The sequence below is a fragment of the Salvia splendens genome, chromosome 20 (assembly GCF_004379255.2).
Source record: "Salvia splendens isolate huo1 chromosome 20, SspV2, whole genome shotgun sequence".
In the NCBI taxonomy this organism is placed as follows: Eukaryota; Viridiplantae; Streptophyta; class Magnoliopsida; order Lamiales; family Lamiaceae; genus Salvia; species Salvia splendens.
The window spans coordinates 12310602-12328638 of record NC_056051.1 but is presented as its reverse complement, the minus strand read 5'-3'; the positions used below and the strand labels follow the sequence as shown (position 1 = coordinate 12328638).

Sequence of the window (18037 nt, the reverse complement as noted above, 5' to 3'; positions counted from 1 at the left end):
ATTATGTATATCTGTTTTGAAATATACACACGCATTATGCATGTGCAACCCCAGACGAATTACTCCAGCTCGTGTATTTGGACAACGTTTTTTAGACTTAGAACATACTACACCCTAGCCCCTAGGCTTGTCAAACCCTTAGGGAAAACAAGAAACGTTCGCCAAACAACGACACACGGCACAACTTAAATGAAATGAGTCAAGATAAATGTTCATTACATATTACAAATAATGCATTATAGAATCTAAACTACGCATTATATTATACACAATATACATTATGTGCACCCCAGACGAATTACTGCAACTTGTGTATTTGGACAACGTTGTTTAGACTTAGAACATACTACACCCTAGCCCCGAGGCTTGTTAAACCCTTAGGGAAAACAAGAAACGTTCGCCAAACAACGACAGACGGCACAACGTAAATTAAACGGGTCAGGATAAATGTTCATTACATATCACAAATAATGCATTATAGAAACTAAACTACGCATTATACTATACAAAATATACATTATGTGCAACCCCAGGCGAATTACAGCAGCTCGTGTATTTGGACAACGTTTTTTTTGCCTTAGAACGTACTACACACTAGCCCCTAGGCTTGTTAAACCCTTAGGAAAACAAGAAACATTCGCCAAACATCGAAACACGACACAACTTAAATTAAACGCGCCAGTATAAATGTTAATTACATATCACAAATAATGCATTACCGAAACTAAACTACGCATTATACTATACAATATGTACATTATGTGTACATTATGTGGATCGACGACCGAGTTCACGTTCACCAGCACTTCAAAGTCCCCGAGTTGAAACTTTCAACTCACCAGCGCAACCTCTTCTACCGCCGCGAATGCAAAATCTAATGATTGGAACTTCTGACCATCAACGGGCTTTAATTCGGCAGAACATTCAGGCACAACACCAACTGTTTATAACCACCAAAACAATACACATGTTAATCTTAATAAGAATTATATGACATATACTGTACATTACCGATCACATATAGTGCATTATACAATTATACTTATACATTACATGTACACTTTAATGCAACTAACAAGCCAATATGAAACCACCCGCTATAGGGATGGCTCTAACTCGCGGTCCTACGTACAGGTTTTGTATCTCACACTATACCACACCCCTAGCCCCCAAAATTGGTCAACCCTATGAAAACGAATGAACCATAGAGCCAACAATTTCGAACACTGCCAAACTTGTTAAAACCATGCTACAACCTATCCCCAATCAAGGCAAAAATCAACATACTGCATGTGAATACTGCCATACTAGTTTAAACCAATCTACAACCTATCCCCAAGCATGGCAACAATCAACATACTAAAGGAATGCCTCATACAATACTAAACCCCTAGGTCCCATGAATTAACAACCCTAGGGGAATGAATGAACCCTAGCCACCACATTATCATAAACCGTCAATCATGTTTCGATAAAAATGCAAGGAGGCACGCAAACATGAAAAACGATTTTGCTGCTATAGACCGTTTGGGATATGCGACTGATTTAAAAAAATTGAAAACATCCGAACAATAAACATGAGCAGACACGCTGGATTACCTTCTTCCATCATTAATCGAAAGACGTCGACGGTTGATGCAAAGCCGGCAACAAAAATATATTTTCAAAATCGAACTTTGTATGCGTTTGATTCAAAGTCGAGGAAGCTGTAAACTAGAATTTATCGACGGGTTACAGAAGCTAAATAAAACGTGCATTGATTCAAAGTCGAGGAAGCTGTAAACTAGAATATATATATAGGGTTGCGTTAGTGTGCTAACTAATTTACAACAATAACTAATAACTTTCAATTCTGTGTATTAAAATTATCAACACAAAGAAATAATTATATCAATACAACATGTAAATTTAAATATCAATATAAAGAAATAATTTATCAACACAAGACTTTCAATTTTGTGTACTAAAATTATCAACGCAAAGACATAATTATATCAATACAACATGTAAATTTAGAAGCATATACCTTAATATGTGTATAAATATATTGTATACATGTAACGCCAACTTTTTTGAACCCTAATTTTTGAACGCTAAAACTTTTGCATTTAATGCTTTTAATGTCGTGAAGTATGTGACTTAAATGACGAGTGAAATTGTTATTTCGGTTACCTAATTGTGATTTTGAATTTTGACTGTGCGTTGACTGAATTAATTTCGTTTACGTGACGTGGTTTTTTTGAGTTATTGATGACTTGTGATTTTAGTTACTATTCGGATATTTGGAATTATTGACAAGGCACGAGAACTTGTTTTACAAGTTGAAATCGTGATGGGGAAATCACAAGGTAATTTAATAATTCATTTTGTGAGGAATATTTGTTGGACTCAATTTCGTGTTGGGTACAATAAATTAAATAATTAATACAAGTCCAATCTTGTGAAATATAAATTGTGGGCTATACAATTTAAATAAAATACAACGGCACTCAGAGATTCAATTAATAACCAGCTAGACTTCAATTTAAGTTCAACATCACCCATCTCGTCGCCGCTCAACCTGCATATAGGGAAAACACATGCACGACTGAGTACTATAAAATACTCAGTGGACTTATGCCGAAACCAGTTTATCAAAAAGATTATATTTATCATGCCGTGTTTTGATTTAACGTGCCTATCTGAAATGACTTTTGCCATTTATTATATAAATCGAATTCGGGTCCTTGTAGGGCCGAAAACCCTACTTGGATTAGTGTACACCTATGGTAGACTGTGTGCCAGCATACGGGTTGGCCGGTCTAGTGACTTGGTTTGTGGCCACATTCCAAGTCATGTATTAGCAGATATGGTAAACGTCTATGGGAAATTGGCTGCGCAACCGTGATTTTGAACGATGGAATATTTTTGTGCCTCAGACCTTTCTAAAGAATGGTTACTTGAAAATGACATGATAAATATAATATTTTGATAACTTTTTTCCGGCATAAGTCCACTGAGTATTTTATAGTACTCAGTTTTGCATGTGTTTTCCTATGTGCAGGTTGAGCAGCAACGAGTTGGGTGGTGTTGAGCTTAAATTGAAGTCTAGCTGGTTATTAATTGAATCTCGAGTGTCGTTGTGTCTTCATACATGATGTCACTCTTTCTCTTGAACGCTTCCGCTAAGATAATACTATTTTTTCACAACTCTGTTTTGAACCCTTTTACTCTTGAATTATTAATGATGATAATTCAAGTTCTTTGATCGTGCGTGGTGCGATCCGTCTCGGCACGAGCGCCGGCGGATTGCACGTCTTGTACGATCGAGCAATTCAAGTTCTTTGATTCGATAGTTCTTGAGTTCATCATGCATATTAAGTTAAACAAAACACCAAGAACAGCTTCGCAATCAAATTGGACATGCATACATGAATTTCGCGAAATTTAAATCTAAATAATCAAAGCCAAAGACTGGCTCTAATACCAATTGAAGGGGTTGTCAGCGGAAGCGTGCAGGAATTTACCGATCACATAAATTTGATCTATTTAGCAGATTATTTAGACAAATTCTATTCGCGTAATTATCACATGTATCATGGTCATAACTTGAATTAAAACATGTTTGAGCATATAAAATCCCTAAAACATCGATGATGGCTTGCGTCTTCTCCACATGAAGATTTTCAGTACTCGACCTCGGACCTTCTGACTGGTGTCCCGGACTATACGCTGATATTTGTGTGGGCAAATCTCACCAACGTACTAGGACTTGAATAACGAAGACAGAACTCAGCTCACGGAGGAGGCAAAAATTCGAACTCTCTCTTTCTCTGATGGGGACGAAAATTCTGAACAATAATAATTGTGTTTTCTGTCTCCATTATTCTCCTATTTATATTAAGTCACATATTGGGCCCAGTCAGGGATCTAAGGAAGAATTTGGAACATGCCTCACCCAATTAGCTTTTTACTAATTAAATTGAACCCACAATTTAATATATGCTTATATTGGAATATTACAAGCAGCCACTACAGAAGTAATATTGCACTGCCTTCCAAATCCAAAATTACAAGTATTCCGGGTTTCCTTTAATTGCATTTAATTTATTTCTCGTGCTTAAGATAGAAACATCCATTAATTAATTATTGTCTGTTATGGACTTAATTAATTAACATATTTTAATCTCCAAGAGTGGACTTAGCAAGAAACTCTTATTTATTATTCATAGAGTAATTAAACTCCAACTAGCTAGGTTCCGAATAATAAAACCTTGTTTCGAGCTCCTCTTGTGGATGTTATCAAACGAGACTCTCCTCGCGCACGATTCAACGCAATAGCAATCCTAGCACCGCTAGATAATGATCGCCACTACCCAATATACCTGGATCGTTGGGTGACAAAAAACCCGCACCTTTGGTAAGTCAAAGTAGTAGATACTCAATATCGTATGCTCAATGCTAACATACATTGATTAAGAATTAATTATCAAGACCTCGTCTTTCAGTAGATAGCATAAAGACTCGTCTTGCTGTTAGATCCATTCAGTGCTATACCACACCAACGTCATCTTATTTCAATAAGGCTTAGAAATAATCGGACTGACATTGCAACCTTTCGCGATAGGTAGTCTAGGCATATCTAGGTTGTGAAATTCATATTTTTCTTTGTTTAGAACTGACCGTGTTACCTTAAATTGGACGAAGCCCACAACCTGCCTACTAAACAAAGACTTAGACTTTGTTACGTTTGCTTATACATTTAAATATGCAATAAACAACCATTAAATGTAAAACATAACAACATTATGACAAAAAAATAATCTGTTGCATTTATTGGAAAATAACAATTAGAGTTTTACATTATCCAATCACTCGAAAGGTGATTTCTAGTATACAAAACCCTAACACATAATATGTCAATACAATGCTTGTACAATGTCAATATGAAATTTTATTGACATTGTCATGTCTTTGTGTTGATGTATTTCATACACTGTATTGACATTGTGTTTCTAAACCCTAAATTTGTAGTTGCTATTATTTTTTAATATTAAAAAATAAAAAACGAATTACACATGGAAAATTGTAGATCACAAAATTTCTAAAATCCTATGATCTTAAATTAGTTGTAGTTAGCAATTAAATGATGAGTTAGCAATTGATCACTCCCTAACATTACTAAAATAAACAGATATTTTCAAGATAAGTTTGCATAATTTTGAACCCCAAACAAAAGTGAAAAAGATAGTCAAATGCTACCTCCGTCCCTTAAAAACAGAAACGATTTCCATTTGGTCATTCCCTTAAAAATAGAAACTTTCCAAAACTTTTATTTTATGAGCTGAACCCCATAATCCACTAACACTACTTCCTCTACTTTTTCTCTTCCTCTCTCTTTACCCATTTTTCTCTCCCTCTCTTACTCTACCCTTTTTTCTCTCTGTCTTTCTTACTTAACCAATTGTGCATCAAAACTCATGCCGTTTCAAAAGTTTCTATTTTTCAAGGCCAGGTAGTAGTACTTAAGAAAATTATTAATTACTATTAACTTACAAAGAGGCTTGCTGGAAGAAAATTGAGTAACATCGCTAGCATAATAATCTTGTTATGTGCCAGTTGAAACAGGTAAGCCAGTCGTACTAACATACTTCTCAACATGCAATCTGTTGCTGTCGGAGAAATTATGGCAAAAAAGATGTTGCTTCAAGGCTTGTTCATGGTAATCAATAGATTGTTCAGGTAAATGGCTCATAGCTTGCTCCTCTCTAGCAAATGAAAATCTTGACTAACTGCTATTCGGAGCTTTCCAGGAACCTGGTTCTCCATAAGACCCTTGTCATCTATCAGTTTCACCTAGCAACTTAGCCAAGTTCAGAGGTGAAGTTACAAACTTATCCCATGAGTCAAAGTCTAGTGATAAAATATTTGATATAATGCTCCCTTGTATCAATAACAGAACTGCCCACTTCAGTTTCATATCTCCCAAATTGAGATATTTTCTCTTTTCTCAGTAACAGAGTAGAATCTACAGTACCATTATTGAATATATCCTCCAGATACGCACTTAGAATAATAGAAGTTGAAACCTTCGAGTTATCGCTTCTATATACAGCTTGCCTATTAGAATCAATACTGATTTAACAACCAGCATTGTCAAATGCAGGAGAAATAAAATCAGAATGCTTTAAAATAAGTGCATCAGAAAACTCTGGTACTCTACAGGAAGCAATCTCAGGATCCTTAACCCTCTGGCTATGAAAAGATAACAAACCATCGTCCAATTCTGGAAGGTCGACATTAGCTACTTCATCGGGCCTTCCACGAATTTTAAAAACAATTTTATAATAAAATAATTGGATATGAAATAATATTATTATTTATTTGGACGGTAACATTAAGAAATTGAGTATATGTGCATGTAGTCATTTTATATAATTTACAAAACTAAAAATTATTTAATACTAATAAAATAATTTGATGCGAATGACCATGATAGTTTCATTTAATGATAAAACTCAAAAATTAAATATATATGCATGGATGTAGTCGTTTTTATATTGAAATTTTAAAAATTATTTAATAATAAAATAGTTTGATGTGAATGAGTATGATTATTTTATTTGATTATAATACTGAGAAATTAAATGGAATATAAAAAATATCCACATTCTTGATAATGGGAGAAGAGATTAAGCAAGTAATGTATAATATCTACATTTATCAATTACTAAGATGTTAAACTATCTCCTCAATCGGCTAAAGTCTAAATGTATGTAAATGATGATTATGAAAAATTTAGTGTTTCCTAAATAATCATATAACGTTAATTATGTAAAATATTAAATTAAATAATTATCATAAATTTAATCTGAATGTAAAATACTCAAACTATCCAGTTTTGTTTACACAATTTTTGTTAATTTATCACTACTCTCAAGAGGTTAAATTTTAACCATGAATTGGATGTGAAATAATATTATTATTTATTTGGACGGTAACATTAAGAAATTGAGTATATGTGCATGTAGTCATTTTATATAATTTACAAAACTAAAAATTAGTTAATACTAATAAAATAATTTGATGCGAATGACCATGATAGTTTCATTTAATGATAAAACTCAAAAATTAAATATATATGCATGGATGTAGTCGTTTTTATATTGAAATTTTAAAAATTATTTAATAATAAAATAGTTTGATGTGAATGAGTATGATTATTTTATTTGATTATAACACTGAGAAATTAAATGGAATATAAAAAATATCCACATTCTTGATAATGGGAGAAGAGATTAAGCAAGTAATGTATAATATCTACATTTATTAATTACTAAGATGGTAAACTATCTCCTCAATCGGCTAAAGTCTAAATGTATGTAAAAGATGATTATGAAAAATTTAGTGTTTCCTAAATAATCATAGAAGGTTAATTATGTAAAATATTAAATTAAATAATTATCATAAATTTAATCTGAATGTAAAATACTCAAACTATCCAGTTTTGTTTACACAATTTTTGTTAATTTATCACTACTCTCAAGAGGTTAAATTTTAACCATGAATTTATCTTACTCCAATTATGCAAGGGCACAGACAAAATTAATGCAATAAATACCAAAGCTTCAAGTTATACATAACTTACTAGTTAAATAAATCTTAACTTCAAGAATTAATTATAATCATCATAAAAGTTGGACTAAACTAACACTAATATTTTAAAAGAAGACTTAGGCTCAACTATTTAAATTTTAGAGGGTTTATTCCATAATAAAAAATAATTAAAAAAACCAAAAACTTAATTAATTTAAAGTCCATTATGCTAAGAAATAAAAATGAAACCCAATTCACTTCAAATTCAAACTCTGAAACCCTAGTTAATTCAAATTCAAAGTCTGAAACTTGCGCCTCCTTCCCCCAACGCCTCTTTCTCTCAAATCTCCCTTCTCTCTCGCCTCTGCCGGAAACGGCTGCCACTGCCGGCCCGCCGGCCATCTCTCCCTGCTTCCCTTCTCTCCTTTCCTCTCTTCTCACTCTCCCTCTCGGTCTCCCTCTCCGCCAGCACCGCCGCCGGCTGGAAACTGCCGCTGCTGTCGTCGGGCTGCCGCCGTCGCTGCGCCGGCCGCCGTCGCCGTCGTCGTTCGTGAGGTAAGTATATTTCACTTTTAATTTGTAAAAACAAGTTTCTAAACTTTGAATCTTTGCTTAAATTTTCAGAAATTAAGAGGGGTTGAAAAGGAGCCAAGAAGTGTCGTGTTTGCCGTATTTCGCCACCACCGCCGGCTGCCGTCGCCGCCGCCGACCCGGCGCTGCTGCTGTTGCTGACAGAGGACAGAAACTCCAGCCAGGGTATGATTTCTTACTTCCTTAGTCAAATTCTTAATTGAGTGGCTTATGTATTTGTGATTCAAGAGGGCTAAGGTTTTTCCTATTTATGCATAAAAGTTGAGATCTTGAAGAAACACTAAGCATGCTTGTGTTTTGGGTTTTGGGACAGAGATATGTACTAAATTATGGCTTGCTTTGAACAAAGAATTTTGGTAGGGAACTTGCTTAGATATGAGAAAAAGCTTGATGAATGAACAATATGCAACTTTCCTCTCCTTGCTAGCTAGACTCTTGAAGCACTTTCTTCTAAACTAGAATGTGTGGAAACATGGATTTTTGTGGGTGGGATAGATGAATTTATGTGATGAAACTGATGAGAGATTGTGATGGGAAAAAGGTTGATAGGGATGTTCTATATATAGTGAATTTCTTACCGAGTGATCTTGAATGTGGCGACAAGATACATGAGGCTCCTCTCCTCTCAGTCTTCATACTCATCATGGTGTTGGGGACTTTGTTTCTCATCATGCAAGATTTTGAAAGATGATAATGCATGTGTGCTTTGGTGTCACCACAAAGAGAATGGCGTCAAAGTTGTTTTGTGGACTATCCATTCTTTGACTAAAGGGAGAAATGGAGTGTAGAAGTTCTTTGTCTTCTAACATGACAAGCTCTTCTTTCTTTGACTGCAGGACATGGTTTGGGAGAAAAAGTGGGCATTCGAGACTAAAGAGTGGCTATCCGAAAAGTGCCATAATGCCTATTGCAAAGTGTTGGATACAGAGGGTTATATATATATATATATATATATATATATATTCACATGTATAGCTAGTGTATTACTCATGCCGCAAGGCAAGCAATTTTCCCAACTTCTTGCACCTACTTGTTCGAGCAATTTTCCTTTCTCCCATCTTGGTAATTAATTATTCTCAACATAGATAAAAGATGTAAAGCAAGCAAACATAGTAGTTTAAAAGATGTGGGATATTACAGTTTTCTTCTTGATAAGATTTTAATGAAGTTTGTTTCTTCTTGCAGGAGCTTGGGAAGGGGTGGACTGCAGAAGCAACTAGCTTCCTATATTGGACTCCCGGCCCTGATGAATAAAATGAGTAGGTACATTTTTTTTGTAAGAGATCATCTCATGTTGTGATTTAGTACTTATTTTTTCTAGTGATGATAAAAGAAAATGAAAGAAATTCTCTTTTTTTCTATGATATAAAACGTTTCCTTCCTTTCGCTTAAGATTTGAAAATCATGTTAATAAAACCACGTTTAAATAACACTTAATTTTCCTGGGGTCTTACATGATATGCAAATATTCACACTGTTTTGTAGGGAATGAGCTTCATAAAAGGGAATTTTAATGCCAGAAAAGGAAGGTAGGAAGGTAAGACTGATCTTGCCAAGATGATAGGAAAGAAAGATGGCATGGCAATATATTTTTAAAGAAAACAATTTAATCGATCAATCAAAATTGAATGTTGGAAAGTTTCGAAGATGATCTAAATTGACAGAGTACTACGTTTTTTTATTCTGATAAAGATACACTGGTAGATGTTTGCTTTCAGCATTTTGGTATGTGAGAAGGTACCAGGTTTCTAGCAGGCCGGAAATCCGAGCTATTATTGTAGTCGTCAAATCTTGGTCTTTGAGGATTCTGGTAACTCTACTTCTCATCTTTTTCGGGTGTCATTCAAACCTGTATATACTCAACTTGTGATGTTTCCTACTTATACATGAGTGCCTAACTGCTATTTATTCTCATTCATGCCTGATATGTTGATTTTATAGAGGACTTACATGTTTTTTTGTAATTGACATGTTATGATTAAGAGTAAATTTCCGAGAGGTTGTCTGCCATGGCTCTCTAATATGTGCTTCTCCCTAGTTTTTCATGATTTCATACACATCACCAATTGATAAACAATGGATATTAGCTTCTTAAATATCCAAAAATTGCCCTAGTACTATGCTACTCTGTACTGAGGACGAAATGCTTCCATGAACAGAGTTTCACCACTTGCTATTTGTGTATGCATGCAAGATTTTCTCTCTATTGATTGTCACTACTTTCACCACTTTTTTATGGGTTATTAGTGTAGGCTTCATTTCTCTCTCGGGTTGATCTGAAAACTTGTTGCTTACTAACTTCTGGAGAACTAGGTTTCTCGTGCTTCAATAAAGTGACAATAGTGTTCTTTGGTGCCCGATTTCTTGAGCTAAGGAGAGAGAACTATTCCGGTTTTGAAAAATTAATTGAAAAAGCCATAGGGCCGATCGAATGGATGAGAGCTTTATGAGTTGCAATCTTGTTGATATTGGTGCATAAAAATGATTTAGGCAATAGGACAAAAAGCCTCATATCCAAATTATCACATGCCTAACCCTACATAAACCCCTAGTGAGCCATTTTGAGCCCCAAAAACCTAATTTCTTTGTTTAAAAATTTTGAAGTCACTATATTAGCCATACTTATTATATCCATTTGTCGGCCTATATTTTCTACCATAGTCACTAAAATTAAAATGCTAGCACATTCTTGGGAGGGTTTTAATGGTGGCAAGGAAAAGATGGAAGTCCTGTAACATTCTTGGGAGGGTACTTATAGTGGCAAGAAAAAGATGGAAGTCTTGGAACATTCATCAGGTGGTATTCATTTATACTGAGATACAAAGTGAAAAAGCTTCGTCTTCAAACAAAAATAAAATAAAAAGGCAGCCTTTAAAGTGTAAAAAAAATCCAAGGCTAGAAAAAAAAGACAGCCTTTCATGTGTAAGAAAAAGCCATGGCCAGAAAAGTAAAAGGCAGCCTTTCATGTGTAAAAAAAAGCCAAGGCTAGAAAAGTAAAAGGCAGCCTTTCATGTGTTAAAAAAAGCCAAGGCTAGTAAAAAATAAAAATAAAAGGCAGCCTTTCATGTGTAAAAAAAAGCCAAAGGCTAGAAAAAAAGTGAAAAATAGAAATCTGCTCAAAAGAATATGATGACTTTGTTTAGATGGTAGAAAAATTCGAGTTTTAGGTGTTGAGATGTCAGAATTTCGCACGCATTGAGTGAGATGTGAAGGATGTTGTGAAGGATGCTATGATGGATGTGCTAGTATTTTAAGAAGGTGATAAGCTACTTAACCAAATATGATCACACCTTTACCAAAAGCCCCATTACATCCAAATGAATAAGACCTTTTGATTTATGCATCATACTGACTTGTGAGCGATGAATTTTGCTTGAGTTTGGGAGAAAGATCTTATGTGCTTAAAAGAAAGAATAGCCGGAAGATATTCTCTTTATGAATTAGTGACGATGGTTTGAGACTCCCAAGACATAAATCGAACTTACATTGAAGTATTGGGATGCCTAGCTCTTAGGGAATTAGTTCGTGTACAATTCTTGTTCTAAAGTCTTACCCGCGAGTGAATTCGGGGTCAACCTAATTTCTCTAAATGATTTGTGTGATTTGACGTGACTTGAAGTAGAGGATTATCTAATGTCTTGTGAATGTGCTTATTTGTCTAACTTGACTTGAAGTAGAGCAAGACTTATGTTTTGGCGTATTTGATGTGTGTGGGTAATTGTTTAACTTGTTATTATACAATGGATGGAATGGAGGGTAGCGTACTATTGCTCCAGTTCAATTTTGACCATCTCACTATTTATTCCAGTGAGTTGAAGGGTATAAAGCTGCAACCAATATTTGCTTCAATAGTCAAACATTTATTTTTATAAACCTAAATCTTTCTGATGCTCTACACTTGTCGGTACCTGATAAAATTGGGGTTGTACTTGCTTTGTCTATTTCTGAAGAACACGATATATTCACTATGCCTGGATGTGTGGTTAGTTATTCTCTTCTTTGTACATACATTTAGATATAATTTTTTGTTTAGTTGTAGGAAGTGGAATACATACAACAGCTTATAATTTTTACCTCCTTGGAATTCTTCTACATGTTGCACTAAACCTGTAACCCTTTTCTTGGTTGTATGCAGGAAAGACTTTGTGTTTGAGTCAGATCACAGAGCAATCATGCTGCGTTTGAGGCTATTGAGATAATTCAGCATATTCTTGTATTACTCGTAGTCGATTTGAAGGCCTCTCTAAGCATTTAGATTCATTCTTGCAAATGTTATCTCTTGTGCAACTAAGGTGTTTTCCGTGAAAGTTCCTATGCATAAATAGACTAGAAAGTACTTAGTCGATCTAAAGGTCGAGGGTGGTAGGGGGCGACTGAGTTCTTAACATAAAAGAAACGGGTGGAAAGGATGGAAAACTGAAGGCACAAGTCTATTTATTGATTTTTGAGCTTGCTTTGCTTGATCTTTTGCTTCTTGGTTGTTGCACCTATATTTTTCTGCTTATTTAATTGATTCTTTGCTGCATTTTTGCAGATTTATAATTAATCTGTTAAATATATTATAGTTTTGTAAGTTATACTGAGGCTGACGTTTTTCTTCTTTTTCTAATCCACTGTTTGCTGTCTTGCTGCTCTATAAATAATACATGCATAGTATCCTATTTTTCTTTATCTCATATGCCTGCACAAATATGTGTTATATTAGTGTTTCTTTGATATATAAACCCCCATTGATTGTCAAATCTTGGCATCTTAATATATGTTTTTACAGGCTCTTTCCCAAGTACTTACTAGACACATTTCCTTTTTACTTTGGCATTAGGTTTGCTGAACTTGCATCTAAAAAGAAATCATGGGCCTTGGAAGCTGGTTGAGCTCTCAATTGAGTCTATAACAAATGTATATAGTATTTTACCGTACATGCAATATCTACACTTTGAGAAGATTTTGCCTTTTATACATATGCAGTTTTCAATTTCTCATTTGTTTTGCCTACTGTTAACATGGGCATTTGTTTTGTATAGTTTCTTGCATTGCTGAAAAAATGTTTGGTATAGATTCAAGAGAGTTAAATGCTCCCACCGAGGCAAGTTACCCGAAGGGCCAACTGGAACGTAATACAAAGCGCTTGGCAGATGTCGTCTCAGATGCTTCAAATTTTCGGTAATTCATTGTGATAAACTTTGTAAGCTTTGCTTCAGTACAACTAATTTTAAAATCTTATATAGTGCTATAGATTTCGTGGTAAGGTTTCTTTGCTTTTCATGATTGAAGGTCGACAAGACTCAAAGCATGATATCTGAGTTTCTTAGAAAATGTCTTTGCTTATGTGAACACTAATGATGTGCTTGAAGAGATAACTAATGGATGCTAATTTTATGAAATTTACTTTCAAATGAAAAGGTGAGAGTTTGATTGAAAAGGTGAGAGTTTGAGAACCTGCAATAACTTAGACTTGATGATCACCTCCATGCTTATCTTATCTTAAATGTTTGTACTATATAGTCTGGGGACAATCTTATTTGTATTTTGCATGTTATTTGCAAGTATAGTGTGTGCCTGTGGATCTAGTGGCAAATTTCTGAACTTAAACCTAACCAACTAATTTTTTTTTGCTGGTATTTTGTGAAATGGAATATAGAGGGCTTCCCAAACTGTAGTTGCTATGTTCACAAGTCACTTAGCACATAGAATGAGTTTGCAAGTTAACAAGCATATTTTTTTGTCATCTTGATCGTCTAATTGAAAAACTACCACGAACTGTTCAATTGATTTCATTTCCTCATTTGGTTTTTGTCATTGCAAAGAGATACAAATGATTAGTAAGAAGAGTTTAACTATTTGTCGATGTATGATGGTTAGTTATTTGTTTTATTTGACGTTTTATGTCTCAAGAGTCGAGAGTAAATGGAAATTGATATGCTATGTTAGTTGTAATGTTACCCCGTTCTAAAATTTTTAGCTTGCCTATAATGTTTATCCTTTGTGAATGCTTCTGCTTCAGGATCGGTCATTAAGCATCAACGTGTGACTCACCTTACCTTACGCTGGGTATTGCTTTACGAGCTGATTTAGATGCTTTGAGGAAGCTTGCATATTGGGAAGCTTGTCCCTTCCTCGGTTATCAGTTAATGTTATTATTGTGAGTTTTAGCTACCTCGGTTATCAGTTAATGTTATTATATTATGAGTTTTAGCTACCTTGGTTATCAGTTAATGTTATTATTGTGAGTTTTAGTCTTACTTCGGATTTATGACATTATGATGTTTTCCTTTGGGGGTAAGGCATTGGAGCAGTTTGTGGACCGTCTCATTGAGTATTACTGCTCCAGTTTAGTTTTGACCACCTCAATATATTCAAACATTTATTTATTAAACCTAACCTTAGTTCGATATTAAGTGTGTCATTCATACTAAAGCTGAAGAACTACTGCACAATCTTTCTGATGCTTTACACTTGTCGATACCCAATAAAATTGGAGTTGGTCTTGCTTTGTCTCATTCTGAAGAACACGATATCTTCACGATACCAGGATGTGTGGTTAGTTATTCTCTTCTTTGTACATACATTTAGATATAATTTTTGTTTAACATATTCTGTTGTGTGCCAATTCTGTTGCGTTTGAGGCTTCTGATGTAATTAACATATTCTTGTGTCACTCTTAGTCGATTTGAAGGCCTCTCTAAGCATTTGGATTCATTCTATTTGAAGGCCTCTCTAAGCATTTAGATTCATTCTTTCCAATGTTATCTCTTGTGCGACTAAGGTGTTTTCTATTATAGTTCGTAGTGCATAAATAGAGTAGAATATACTTAGTCGATCTGAAGGTCGGGGGTGGTAGGTGGCAACTGAGTTTTTAACTTATAAGAAACGGGGGAAGGTGTGGAAAATAGAAGGCACAAGTCTATTTATTGGTTTTTGAGCTTGCTTTGCTTGGTCTTCTGCTTCCTGGTTGTTGCGCCTATATTTTTCTACTTATTTTATTCATTCTTTGCTGTCTTTTGCAGCTATATAATTAAATTGTTACATATATTAAATTTTTGTTTGTTATACTGTGCTTGACGTTTTTCATCTTTTTCTAATCCAATTTTTGCTACCTTGCAGCATAATTAATTAATATTCTCATATGCCGTGTACAAATATGTGCAATATTAGTGTTTCTTAGATTTACAGGCTCTTTCCCAAGTAAAGTTACTTACTAGACACATTTCCTTTTTACTTTGGCATTAAGTTTGCTGTACTTGCATCTAAAAAAGAAATCATGGGCCTTGGAAGCTGGTGGAGCAATCAATGAGTGTCAGTAAAGATACTTTCTATAAGGTTAGTGTTGCCACTACTGTGGCAGGGTGACTGATCTTTCTCATGATTTTAATATTTTTGCAATGCCGGAATGGAAACTGCAGCTTGTTGCTACTATGTAGTAAATACTTAAATTACAATGGATGGAATCTAGACTACTTCGATTTCTATATATTTGGTCAAGTTCCGCAACAATTTAATTTGACTTAACATCTCTTATATGCCAGTTAAGTAGTTTTATACATAGTCTACTATATTTGAGTTTGTTATCTTTACATGTCCGTTAGGTGATTATGCAACAAATTTTGGTTTACAGAAGAACATATTAGTAGTGTTGTAAAATACTATTCAACCTAACAATGTTAGTTCTAATGTTACCCTGTTCTAAAAAATTTTGGTTTGCCTATAATGCTCATCCTTTGTGAATGCTTATGCTTCAGGATCAGTCATTAAGCATCAATGTGTGACTCACCTTACGTGGGGTATTGCTTTACGAGCTGTTTTAGATGCTTTGAGGAAGCCTGCAGATTCAGAAGTTTGTTCCTTCCTAGTTTATCAGTTAATGTTATTATTGTGAATTTCAGTCTTACCTTGAATTTATGACATTCTGATGTTTTCCTTTGGGAGTATGGCATTGGAGCAGTTTGTGGACCATCTCATTGAGTGGCCACAGTATGCCATCATATCCTGCACTGAGTAGCATTTATAGATGGGGCACTCAACAGTATTTCCGCGGCTTATACTGAACCTGATGTTGGCCATACTGCCAATACTGGTTGTGGATAATACTTCTACTCCAAGTGATTTGTGTGAACTCATGATCACTGCAAATTTGTCCTTCTGGTTTCAGATTGCAGGCCCACCATTTTCTCTGATCGGACCCAACAGCAATTATCTGGATTATCAATTCCCTCTTCGATCCCACTGCAACATAGACCACCAAGTTCTCTGAGTTCACTCCTAATTACATGAAGCCATCATAACACACCTACCCTTCCTAAGGTAGGTAATAGTGTCTTTGTCTACTAATCTACTCAAAAACCTACAATGCAGTCACTCAGTGCTGCTTTGCTGTCAATACAATCTGCCTCGTCGGATTTCCGTGGGCTTCTAGATCAACCTCAGCAAGCAAGTAAATAATCAGGTTTAACTGTGCTACTCTCTCTCACTGTGCGCTTTATGGATTACATTAACATGGGGACTGGTTTTACAACTATGAGAAGAGAAACTCCCATAGAGGTGATTGGATGTAGCTATCTTATCATTTTTAATTCTCTGTTTACACTTTGTCTTGATCCTTATGGTTTTCCCATGCTTTTACTTTGAGGATTTTCTTCCTTGTTATGAGTTAGCAATTAAAAGTTCTATTAATAGCACATTTAACTTTATCCCACTGGTTAACTAAAATCTCACACTTCTAAATTCTTTCTTAACTCCCGACTACTTTCTCGTTTTCCTTTTCCCCTTTAGTTTCCTTATTATTTGTTTTCTTCCCTGTGCAATGGAGCCGTTCTGATTCTGGTTCAGGCCATCATGAACTTAAAGTTATCGTGCTCAGACAATATTTCCTCATACATGGCTGTTATCTCCTGCCTAAAATCTAAAGCTTTATCTATTGTGAGTGCACTTTCCAATTAAGATAAGTTGATATATATCTTTAAATCTTACAACTGTTGGTAAAGTTAGCACACCTCAAAATTTTTATTGTCCTTGTACTTGTGCTTGGTGTGGTTTTATGAACAGACCCCCCTTAATTCTTTAAAGTGTGATTTTTTCTGTTGCAGCTTATGCAACTCTGTGAAGCTGAAAGTGTATCATACCCGGATGACGTGGCCAGCAACACAGCAACTCAGGATATGGCAAAGTCAGCTGGGGACTCGAGGTATTGGTTTCTAAAATCAAAGCATCATGTTGTTTTTGTCATAACTCTAGAGAGATGCATGTTCATTGCATTTATAATAAAAAAGATTTCCTAGACCCGTTAAATCTATTGCTACAATTACATTGAAAAACCAACAAGTTTTATACTCTTAAAATAAACTGAATTATTTTCCAAATTTTTCTTGTGATTTTTAATTACTTATTAGTAATGCCTAGTCGTAATTGGGTCTATAACATTGTTTATAGTATTTAGTGTACAATAAGCATTGCAATATCAGCACTTTGAGAAGATTTTGCCTATTATACATATGAGCAGTTGTCATTTTTTTATTTTGCCTTACTTGGTGCTATCATGGTCATTTGTTTTGTATAGGTTCTTGCATTGCTGAAAAAAGCTTGGTATAGATTCAAGACAGTTAAATGCTCCCTCCGAGGCAAGTTACCGAACGGGCAATGGAGCTTAAGACAAAGCTCTTGGCAGATGCCGTCTCAAATGATTCAAATTATCAGTCATTCATCATGAATTGTGTTTATTCTGTTTGTATTTTGTGTATGTATTTTGTGTATTGTGTAGTGTTTTTTTGTATGCATGTGTAGAGTGTGTTTGTGTAGCGTAGGTATTTTTGTGTATAGTGTATGTAGTGCAGTGTGTTTTGTTGTGTGCGGACACTACGTCTATTTTGTGTATAGT

At 34.8% G+C, this 18037-nt stretch overlaps 1 protein-coding gene and 1 long non-coding RNA gene across 6 annotated transcripts in view; both read left to right on the top strand.

The window, feature by feature from the left end:
• The window catches only part of LOC121782347, a 63474-nt gene that overhangs the window by 17522 nt on the left and 27915 nt on the right, over window positions 1–18037 (top strand). The window lies entirely within an intron of this gene.
• Window positions 7842–17957, top strand: LOC121782354. Of its 5 annotated transcripts, none has more exons than XR_006046396.1 (10): window positions 7842–8130; window positions 8200–8331; window positions 9003–9228; window positions 9352–9429; window positions 9652–9703; window positions 9885–13329; window positions 14171–14706; window positions 15398–17082; window positions 17250–17347; window positions 17720–17957. It is a non-coding gene; the product is annotated as an uncharacterized LOC121782354 (long non-coding RNA). The 5 variants fall into 5 exon arrangements; XR_006046393.1 differs by having other exon boundaries at window positions 14171–15486; window positions 15906–17082; XR_006046394.1 differs by having other exon boundaries at window positions 9352–9425; window positions 14171–17082.